The following is a 10,509-nucleotide window of genomic DNA, read 5'->3' as shown; positions in this document are numbered from 1 at the left end:
TTATCTACATATCTGCCATATTCAAACTATGCACATTTACATTAGAAGGTACTATGTTAATGAACCCTTGGGAACCTAGTTTTTAACACATTTCCTCTGAGCAGAGCTCAACTCCCGATGACATCAGAGATACATACATGGTTGCTTTCTTAGCAACAAAAAGGAAGTAGTTTGCTATAGCCCTCTTCCAGGATACCCAGTCTGACTCCTTGAAATTTCTGGTGGTCTCTTGTCCACATATTAACCACATTCACCCCGGTTAGCATCCAAACCTAAGTAAGTTCAGCCAGGTGCAGCAACCAGCTTTGGCTGATTATGTACCATCAAGTCATGTCAACCCTTAGTGTAATAGATATTCTCCATGACAATCTGTCCCTAACATGGTCCTTCAGCATTTTCAGTGGGGCCCCCATTGCCACTGTAACTGAGTCCATTCACCTCGCTGCTGGTCATCCTCTTCTTCTCTTTCCTTCCACCTTTCCCAGCATTAGAGCCTTTTCCAGAGAGCTGGGTTTTCACATAAAGTGTCTGAAGTAGGATAATTTGACTCTGGTCATTTGTGCCTGAGTGATTTGTTGATTTGTTTGTTGATCCATTTATTTATTTTCTCAGCTGTCCAGGTATTCTCAGGAGTCTCCTCCAATGTAGCCTAGAGTCTTGTGTGTTTTTATAAGTAGAAGCTCCTTGGGGAATTTGTTAGTGCTCATTAAAAGTCCATAATACAAAACACATGTGTCACGTCTTTTTTTTCATGCCTACACTTAAAAAGAAAAACCCAACCAATCATGCCATAAGGCCTGTTGTGCAGGAGGCCCTGATACAGCTGGGGGAATAAACAGCCCCTACTTGGCCAGGCTATCGACACCGGAAGCAAGCTACGTTTCACATATGCACGTCCCCCTAGGGTCTGTGTGTGAACCAGCCCATGATTGTGTTCTTTGAAAAATCTTTTTACACAGAAGGTGGTAAACAGCGAACCCTCCCCAGCAAACAAAGAACAAGGCAGGCCGCTAACCCAAGGATATCTCTGGCGATAAGCCTCACCACGTCCGCCACCCCGTCCGGACGCCCTTCCAAGAAGGTGCGAGGGAGGGGAGCGGAGGCGGGGCGAGAGGAGGAGGCGGGCGCGCGGGCACCGCTTCTCACATGTGGCGCGAGGCCTCCCTTCTTTAATGAAAACATGAGTCAGCGGCTGGCGTCGGCCGCGGATTTTCTAAACATCTCCTCATATCCTGAGAAAGGGGCGAACAGAGGGAGGGGGGAAAGATGGAGGCTGGTAGGAGGGGGAGGCCAGAATCGAAAGCAGGCATTCACACCAGAGAGAGAGAGAGAGAGAGAGAGAGAGAGATGTCGTTGAGAGCGCGCAGCCCTTAAAAGTCCAGTTTTGAATGGGACGGTAGATCTCTCCACCATACACAGACACGCACGCACCGATCCAGTTGGGATTGCTTTGCTTGGAGGACAGAATTCGGACCGTTCACAGTGGCTTTCCTCCGACTTTTTTTGTCCTGCTTTCCGCCCTGCCGCCTCTTTGGGCGTTTGTTGCATCTCCAAGTTGAAGTTACTTGAAGACACCCTCCACCCCAATTTGCCTCTCTCTTCCAGAAAGGAAAGAAGCAAAATTGTTCTTTTCTCTCTCTTTTTCTTTTCCATCCTTTCTGTCCCTCTCTGTGAGTACGATCCAAAAAGTTTGAACCAAAAGTAGGATTAAAACAACAACCACAAACACTCATTCCTGGCAAGGGCTTCTTGTTGCTCTAAAAGAACCGCTCCAAAGCTGCAGAAACAGCTCTTGGATTCTGTGACGAATGCTCTGGGGGGCAATAAAAAACAAACCAGAGGCTCTAGCGAGGCAGTGGACGCTCTGGGCATCCTCCCCCCCCCCCCCCCACACGTCCCGCCTCCTCAGGCTGCAGACAACCCTCCCCACGCACTTTTTTTTTTTTTTTTGAAAGACTGCATAGCTCAGCTGAAGGACTCAGGGCAGTCGGAGAAACTTCAGAAGAAAGATAAAAAGAAGTGTGGGGGGAGTCCCAGCAAGTTCTGGGCACTGTTGGCGAAAGCAGATCTGCCCCTCCTGCAAAGTAAGGTAAGCCTTCAGTAGTCTCCTTTGCTTTTAGCAGTTCAACTCTTATTTGCTGTACCAGCCTAAAAAAAAGTTACGAATGGAAACCTTTTTTAACAGATCCAGATGTGGAGGGTTCATCATGTTTGCTTTTGGGGTCAGTTTCCAAAAGGCCAAAACACAGCCTTTGCAAAGCTTTAAATCCTCCATTTTCTGTACATTTATTTCTTTCACTGCTTTCGAAAGAGCATCTCGATATAAAGTGGAGTTGCAAGCCCCTTGCTTCAGGGGCTGACTGCAAGGGTCTGGAAGAGAAACGGGAAAAGAGCTGAACCTTCAGCCCGGTGACCCCGTTGGTAACAGTTTAAGAGACTGAAGTACCATCTTCTATTTGTCTCCATCCAATGGAATACAATGGATGGCATTTGAAACATGAATTGTTTACAACATCCTAGGGACGCGAAAAAGAAAGAAAAAGTCTGTTCATTTCTCTGAGAATGGCAGAGAGCAGCTCCCTCTGTGCTGTTTATCATCCTTCTTTGTAACAGTTTTAAGCTCAGATTTAAAGCGTGCTAATACTGGATGTTCTTTCATTAGTTAAAGATGAAGTCCATGATGTTGATGTGTGAAAATGACTTTCTGGAGATCCAAACATTAGAAGTGCAGAAAAGATTGATGTAATAATGCACTCTGTTCTCAGAATATTGCTGATAATTGCAGAGAGAAAACTACCCATTTTGCATAGCTGCTACTATACAGTAATATCCCCTGGAAAGACAGAAATGGTTAGTTCTCCTTTCTAGTGTCTCAGGCATTTTCCTTATCACCTGTTACTTAATTCTTCTCCTCCTTTACAGGCAGTGCTGGCATTTATGCCTCAAGAAAAATGTATTGAATTCAAAGCATTCTGAGTGGGGATGCGCAGGTTCAAGTTCAAAATGCCCTAGTTCAGGTTCATGATAAGTTGTTCTGACCCTTCTGTGATATCCCAATGCTGTTTTGACCAATTTGCAAGTACTTGAAGCTTCAGACATCCCCATTTCAAGCTCCAAACACCCATTCTGAACACAAATACTGAGCATGAAATGCTTCTGGAGTGGCTGGAACAGTACGGGGATGCTTCCAGTAATGCTGGAACAACCTGTTTCGAATTTGAAGCAAGTATTGCGAGCTCAAAAGAGGCCATTTTGAGCTCTTCTATTACTTGACCTGTGAACTCACCAAAGTGGGTACTTCATCACACCAGTATTTCTCACAGTGTGTAGTGCATTCAGTGCATGTATGTTTGTAGGGCATCTTCTTAACCGCCGTTGTAGAAGACCATGTGCGACTTGTTACAAATCCTGATTTCAATTCACAGATTGACTTACTAGGTGGTCTTTGAGAAACAACTCTATTTCAACTGCAATTGGTGATACAGCAAAATTAATTGGTCTATAGATTGCCATGATGACATTACTAATATATTCAATATTACTTGAGCATCTAGATTAAAATGCATAGATAACTAAAATGCAGTTATGAGGCAGGAACACAAACCCCAAAGCTGTATCCCTTTGTTTATTTGAAAGAAATGCACTTTTAACATGGGCTTGCTCTCTTGCTACTAAAATGCATTTTATCCTTTCAGTGCCACCCTCTTTTATTTGATTTTCTTTTGAGGGAGAATGTAGAAACTGAACATGTGTCGTACATGTTAATTTTATAATATCAATTTTTAAAGTTGCTGTTATTTTAAATTTATTGGCCATCCAACTCCAGTTAGGGTTTGATGAGTTCTTGTGATGCATTTTAGGTATCTTCATACTTCATACAAAGTTTTTCTTTGAAGTATACCCAACTCTGGGTCCTTCAAGAAAACAACAAGCAGACCCTGAGTGCCAGAACCCTGCAGGGAATATGCCCTGAGCCCAGGACTCCCTGTCTAGACTGAATTTGATGTTTTCTATTCTTCCAGCTGGCTTCATTCTGAAGGAGCATGCAGACATTTAGGCTACTGCCTCCCCCGCCCCCCACAAGGAAGAGCATGCAAGGATGCCACACTCTGCTTCCATTCACCCACTTGCTCCTGTGGCAGCTACCTCTGAGCTCAGGGCTCAATACCCAGAGCGAGACTGGGGTGATTTTCTGCTTCTAAGCCCTGGATAGAATCCCTGGTTCCTCTGTTAGCTCATCTCTCTTTGCTACATCTGGCACACCTAAATTGCTGAAGGTTGAATAGTGGGTGACATGCTTTTGTTTCTTTTCCCTCAGATATTGAACAGAATAAGAATGGAGTACATTATATGCATTTGGGAATGCATAAGAATGCAGGGGGAAAAAGAACAAGGAAAGGGATTAGGTTATTTATTTCCCAGTCCTCAGAGTCAAAGATCTTTGCAAGGGAAAAGCTGAATATTGGCATTACAAATTCAGCAACTTCACGTTTGTTTTTACTGTATTAAAAACTGAGTATCCACCCAGTATTCTTGAGTGGATATTGTCTGGAGCCAGTGATTTATTTATTTATGATTTGTCATTGAGGCCTGTGATTTCATCTTGTTACCTCTGTTTGCATTAGAAAGTTCAGGCATCTGTCTTACATCTTCCAATTTCATTCCTTCCTTCAGTATATCTGTTGTCTGACAGTCCACCAACTCCCCAATTTCTTGCTCTGAATATATTTTAAAGTATTTTGGTTAGTTATATATATATGTGCCATATGCTTTTCAAGCCTTTTTAAAAATTCTTTGTTTGGTATTGACATTTGTTTTGTGAAATTTTGTTTATTTTTGTTGTCCTCATTGGGTAAGACTTCAGGGTTTTTTGTCTACATCATATTCTCTGATTTTTCTTACTATCCTAGCATTCTCTTGGATTTGGTAGCACGTTTCCTGAATGGAAGCTTGTATGTGGCAGCCTCTAGCTAACATTGCTTGAATCCCCCAAAGAGCTTGGCTGTGTTGGACCTGGATAAACCTTGAGACCATCAGGAAAGCGTAAAATTGAAAGCATACATGGGAAATTGAAAAATAAAAAAAAATCCTGGAAAAAGGCAATGGCAAATGACTTCCACATTGCTCCCCCCAAAATTACATGGATGGGTCCCTATACTATAAACACCAGGACTTAAGCTTGACACAAATGAATCTCCAACCCCTAGTTTTACCTTCAATATATTCTTGTTAGCTTGTATGATGACTTTTTTTTTTAAATACTGTAACCTCTGAAGACTTAACCCTCTTCTTTTTCTTTCAATTTTTCTTTTTTTAAAACTTTACTATTTAGATAAATTTATTCCTTTTAAATCAAATGTGACTGTATTAGGTTTTTTATTTTTTTTTTGCACTCGTGTTTCACAGGAATAGCATTGTAGACACAATTTCCAATTGGGTCATTGATCTGTTTGTTTATTGTTTATTTTAGTTATAGACCAGCATAAGACAACATAACAATCATGCTAAAATAGCAGTAAAAATAAAATATCATATTAATAGAATAAAATAAAGTAAAAATAAGAATTATTAGCAAAAAATTACAAAGTATATGGATTAAAACCACATAGAAATCTATAAAATTACAATCTATAGTCTAAGTGCTATAATTAATTAAGGTAGATAACTGTAAATAGATACATAAAAAGTACTAGGATTTATATGACACTGCAAAAATGTAAAACTATCCTAACTTGGATTGAGCCTAGTACTTGCTGAAATCATACTAGGGTTTGATTGAGATTATGACAGTTATGATCCAACCAACTACAGCAAGAAAATAACAAGATAAGACATGCAATGGTATATGTATAAGGAAGAAAGGATTATAAGATATATAGGTAGTCCTCAACTTACAGTCGTGTGAAAAAGAAAATATACCCGCTTTGAGTTCTATGGTTTTACATATCAGGACATAATAAAAATCATCTGGTCCTTAGCAGTTCTCAAAAGTAGGTAAATATAACCCCAGATGAACAACAACAAATGACATATTACACCATGTTGTCATTTATTTTACAAAAAAAAAAGCCAAAATGGAGAAGCCATGTGTGAAAAACTAAGTACACCTTATGATTCAATAGCTTGTAGAACCACCTTTAGCAGCAAGAACTTGAAGTAATCGTTTTCTGTATGACTTTATCAATCTCTCACATCGTTGTGGAGAAATTTTGGCCCACTCTTCTTTACAACATTGCTTCAGTTCATTGAGGTTTGCGGGCATTTGTTTATGCACAGCTCTTTTGAGGTCCCACCACAGCATTTCAGTTGGGTTGAGGTCTGGACTTTGATTGGGCTATTGCAGCACCTTGATTCTTTTCTTTTTCAGCCATTCTGTTGTAGACTTGCTGGTGCACTTGGGATCGTTGTCCTGTTGCACCCAGTGTCGGCCAAGCTTTAGCTGTCGGACAGATGGCCTCACATTTGGTATACAGAGGAGTTCATGGTCGACTCAATGACTGCAAGGTGCCCAGGTCCTGTGGCTATAAAACACACCCAAATCATCACCCCTCCACCACTTTGCTTGACTGTTGGTATGAGATGTTTGTGCTGAGATGCTGTGTTTGGTTTTCGCCAAACGTGGCGCTGTGCATTATGGCCAAACATCTCCACTTTGGTCTCGTCTGTCCAAAGGACAGTGTTCCAGAGGTCTTGTGATTTGTTCAGATGCAACTTTGCAAACGTAAGCCATCCTGCCATGTACTTTTTAGAGAGAAGAGGCTTTCTCCTGGCAACCCTTCCAAACAAACCATACTTGTTCAGTCTTTTTCTAATTGTACTGTCATGAACTTGAACATTTCACATGCTAACTGAGGCCTGGAGAGTTGAGATGTAACTCTTGGATTTTTTGCAATTTCTCTGAGCATTGCACAGTCTGACCTTGGGGTGAATTTGCTGGGACACCCACTCCTGGGAAGATTGGCAGCTGTCTTGAATGTTTTCCACTTGTGAATAATCTTCCTCACTGTAGAATGATGGACTTTAAATTGTTTGGAAATGGCTTTATAAGCCTTCCCAGATTGATGGGCAGCAACAATTGCTTCTCTAAGATCATTGCTGATGTCTTTACTCTTTGACATTGTGTTAACACACACCTCAATGCTCGAGACCAGCAAACTCCAAAAACTTCAGCTGTTATAGAGGTAGTCACACTTGCTGATGATCAATTGATCAAGGGCATTTGATTAGTAGCACCTGGCTGCTACTTAGCCTCTTCATACCTATGGAAGCAGTAAGGGTATACTTAGTTTTTCACACATGGCTTCTCCATTTTGGCTTTCTTTTTGTAAAACGCATGATGATATGTTGTAATGTGTCATGTGTTGTTGTTCATCTGAGGTTGTATTTGCCTTCTTTTGAGAACTGCTAAGGACCAGATGATTTTTATTATGTCCTGATACGTAAAACCATAGAACTTAAAGGGGGTGTACTTTCTTTTTCATACGACTGTACGACCATTCGTTCAGCGACTGTTCGAAGTTATGATGGTGCTGAAAAGATGGACTTATAACTGGTCCCCGAAGTTATGGGTGTTGCAGCGCCCCCGTGGACACATCAGAATGTGGGTGCTTGGCACCCCACCTCCACTTAAGACCACAGGGGTGCTTTAACTGCCCCCACCCGCCTATCTCATGCTCCATCTCTGCCCTTTTGGCCGCCCTGCACCCTGCCTTGCAGGACGGCAAGCAGCCCAGTACCATGTGGCTCTGGAGCTGCTTGCCACGCTGTGATTCAGGGGCTTCTTGGCGTGCTGCAGCTCTGGGGCTGCAAGAAGCCCCTGAGCCACAGTGTAGCACAAAGCCGCAGCCACACCCGAAAGCCTCAGACCCCTCAGCAAGCACCAGCAAGCATTCGCTCGCCCAGCTGCTTCTCTCCCAGTTCCCCACACTGACCTTTCGCCTTTTGCGCCCAGCTTTCTGAAAGCTTTCCAACTGGACGAAACCACTTCTGGCCTTCCCCATTGGCTGGGATTCTTATTAGTCCTGTGCTGCTGGGCCAAGTGTAGGAAACATTCTGATGTGTCCACGGGGGCGCTGCAACACCCATAACTTTGGGGACCAGTTATAAGTCCATTTGGTGGAGAAGCTGGGTCCAAAAAGGAGACAGCAAAGGCAGTGAGGCGCTTCTGCTTTGGGCAGGGCATCTGGGCACAAAAGGCAAAGGTTGGTGCAGGGAACTAGGAGACAAGGCAGTTGGGAAAACAAATGCTTGCTGGCACTTGCTGGGGCTTCCTGGGTGCTGGGGCTTGCTGGGGTGGCTGAAATTTCCAGGGGCAGCTTTGCGCTGCGCTGTGGCTCAGGGGCTTTTGCAGCCCCACAAGGCAGGGTGCAGGGTGGCGAAAAGGGCAGAGATTGGAGGGAGATAGCCAGGTAGGGGGAGCTGGAGGCAGCCTCTTACCTTACTGAGGCTCAGGGCTGGGAGGGACGAAGCCTGGAATGGCTTGGATTGAGGTGGGTCCTCAGCTAACAACCAGTGAAAATCGCTTAATGACAGCAAGAAGGATTGCCAGGATTGCCTTTGCTAAGCAATGTGGTCATGTGACATCTCACTTTATGACTGCATTGCTTAGCAACAAAAATTTCGGTCCCAATTGTGGTTGTAAGTCAAGGACTACTTTGAGTTACGGCAACCTAGATAAGGTTCAGCATCACGTCACTTGGAGGACCCGTTTGTGTTTGATCATAGCTCTGGCACAGAACCAGGCTACATTGTCTGAAACTTCTGCCAACTGGTCAGCTAGCAGGAGACTAAGGCAATCAGCCTCCAACCTGCTTGGGTATTATAAATGGGGAAATATACGTATCTCGTAGTTTTCTATAAAAAAGGCAGCAGCAACACATGACCCACATTTTCAGTTTCCCCCTCACCGCAGGCACAGAGTTGTAGCTCTTTAGGTATGTTACATAATCTCCCTTCCAAAAGAGGAGAGGAGAGGGCTTTACAGCAGGCAAGTAATGTTTTGTTTTGTCTGTTCAGGCAAGTCTAGTGTTTGGGGGGATGATATTGTACAGGTAATAGGTAATGTTCATTAGCAACACTTTCTTGTGGATTCACTGAATTCATATATGGTGGAACCTGGCTAAGATCATTTTGCAGGGCAATATGTGGCACATTGCTTGAAAGATGCTTTGGCCTGATCAGTCCCATTGGAATCAATGCATCAGAGGAGAATCTACAAGTAGTTTCCACCAAAAAGTCTGGAACAGATTTTACAGCTTCTAATGGTTCTAAATTCTTATATGCATATATTTGGAAGCCATTAGACAGCTGCACTGTTACTTTGGCCTCAAATACTTTTAGTCCACCAGGTATGCAATTACCTTCTATCTTGCGGAAAAGTCTTAGAAAAAACTACACTTCTTCTGACCTTTTCTTATAGAGATTGAATTTGGGTCCTCCAGAGCCAGTGACATGGAAAACAATTCTGAGATACAGGTAGTCCCCGGGTTAAGAATGCCCAGTTTAAGGGACGACCCATAATTAAGAACAGAGCCTATTGTAGCAAAATTCGAGTTAAATATACAATGATTTGAGTTAAATACACAATGGTTCAAGTTAATTACACAGTACTACTTATACAATAATACTGTTCCGGCTTACATACAAATTCAATTTAAGGACAAACCTTGGGAACTGAACACTTTCTTATACCGGGGACTACCTGTATTTGAAGGCCTGAACTTGTTCAAGATTATTCCCTTTTACTTGCCACTTATAATTCTATCTAAAAGACTTCTTTGAAAAGGCCATAATTTTTGTTTTTTGCTAATTAGTAATTAAAAATTTCTCTGTGCAGTAGGAGGCAATTGATTTTAGGGCTCTCTTCAATCCAATGGATGAAGTGGAGATGAAGGCTGCAGGTCTACTGGCCAGATTTGGAGGAATATATTTTAATTTTGTGAGTCTTGCCACCATATCATTAATATATAAGTTAAATAATAAATTATTCATTATATATCAGACAAAAACCTGGATACTAAAGATTTACATGGTTGCTTTTGCTCTGGTCAGCTGCTTGACTAACTGTTTTTGGTCACCAGAGACACAGGAATGCAAACATCAGGCATAAAACTTAAAATTCTAGACCACCATTTATGAAAGTGAACTTTTAGCCACCCTACCTAGCCTTTCAACTTTTTGGGTCTTCAAGAGTGAAGCATGCCAGATTTTGAAGAAAAATGTCCTCTAGGCCATACTTCCAGCCTGAAAAAAGTCTCAGCGCAATTATTATTATATTATATTATTATTATTTATTTAAAAAAAAGTCTCAGCACAATTATTATTATCAGTCGAATATTCAAACTAATTGGGACATACCACACTCTGTAAAGCACTTATCAATGTGAGGGCAATCTTAGGACAACTATAAGGCATAATAGAAATTATATATGTAATAAAACCTGTCTTGAGTAAAAAACCTCTGCATCCTGTTTCCTAACTGCTGTCATGGATTGTGATCACTGTATTCTA

General features: G+C 42.1%; 1 protein-coding gene across 5 annotated transcripts in view; it reads left to right on the top strand.

The window, feature by feature from the left end:
• The first annotated feature begins 1,931 nt into the window (after positions 1-1,931).
• PDGFRB (platelet derived growth factor receptor beta) overlaps positions 1,932-10,509 on the top strand; it is a 90,720-nt gene continuing 82,142 nt past the window's right edge. For 2 of the 5 annotated variants that reach the window (XM_088133849.1, XM_088133848.1), the window contains exon 1: positions 1,932-2,089. The gene's annotated coding sequence lies outside the window, so the exon portion shown is untranslated. The remainder of the gene's footprint in view (positions 2,090-10,509) is intronic. The other 3 variants (XM_007431167.4, XM_088133847.1, XM_088133850.1) reach the window with 2 other exon arrangements.

The sequence above is a fragment of the Python bivittatus genome, unplaced genomic scaffold, assembly GCF_059951505.1.
Source record: "Python bivittatus isolate LINGU-HERP-01145 unplaced genomic scaffold, Pbiv_v1 ctg000080_np1212, whole genome shotgun sequence".
NCBI classification, from domain to species: Eukaryota; Metazoa; Chordata; class Lepidosauria; order Squamata; family Pythonidae; genus Python; species Python bivittatus.
The sequence above is the reverse complement of the archived record's forward strand: the minus strand, read 5'-3'. Positions and strand labels throughout refer to the sequence as shown.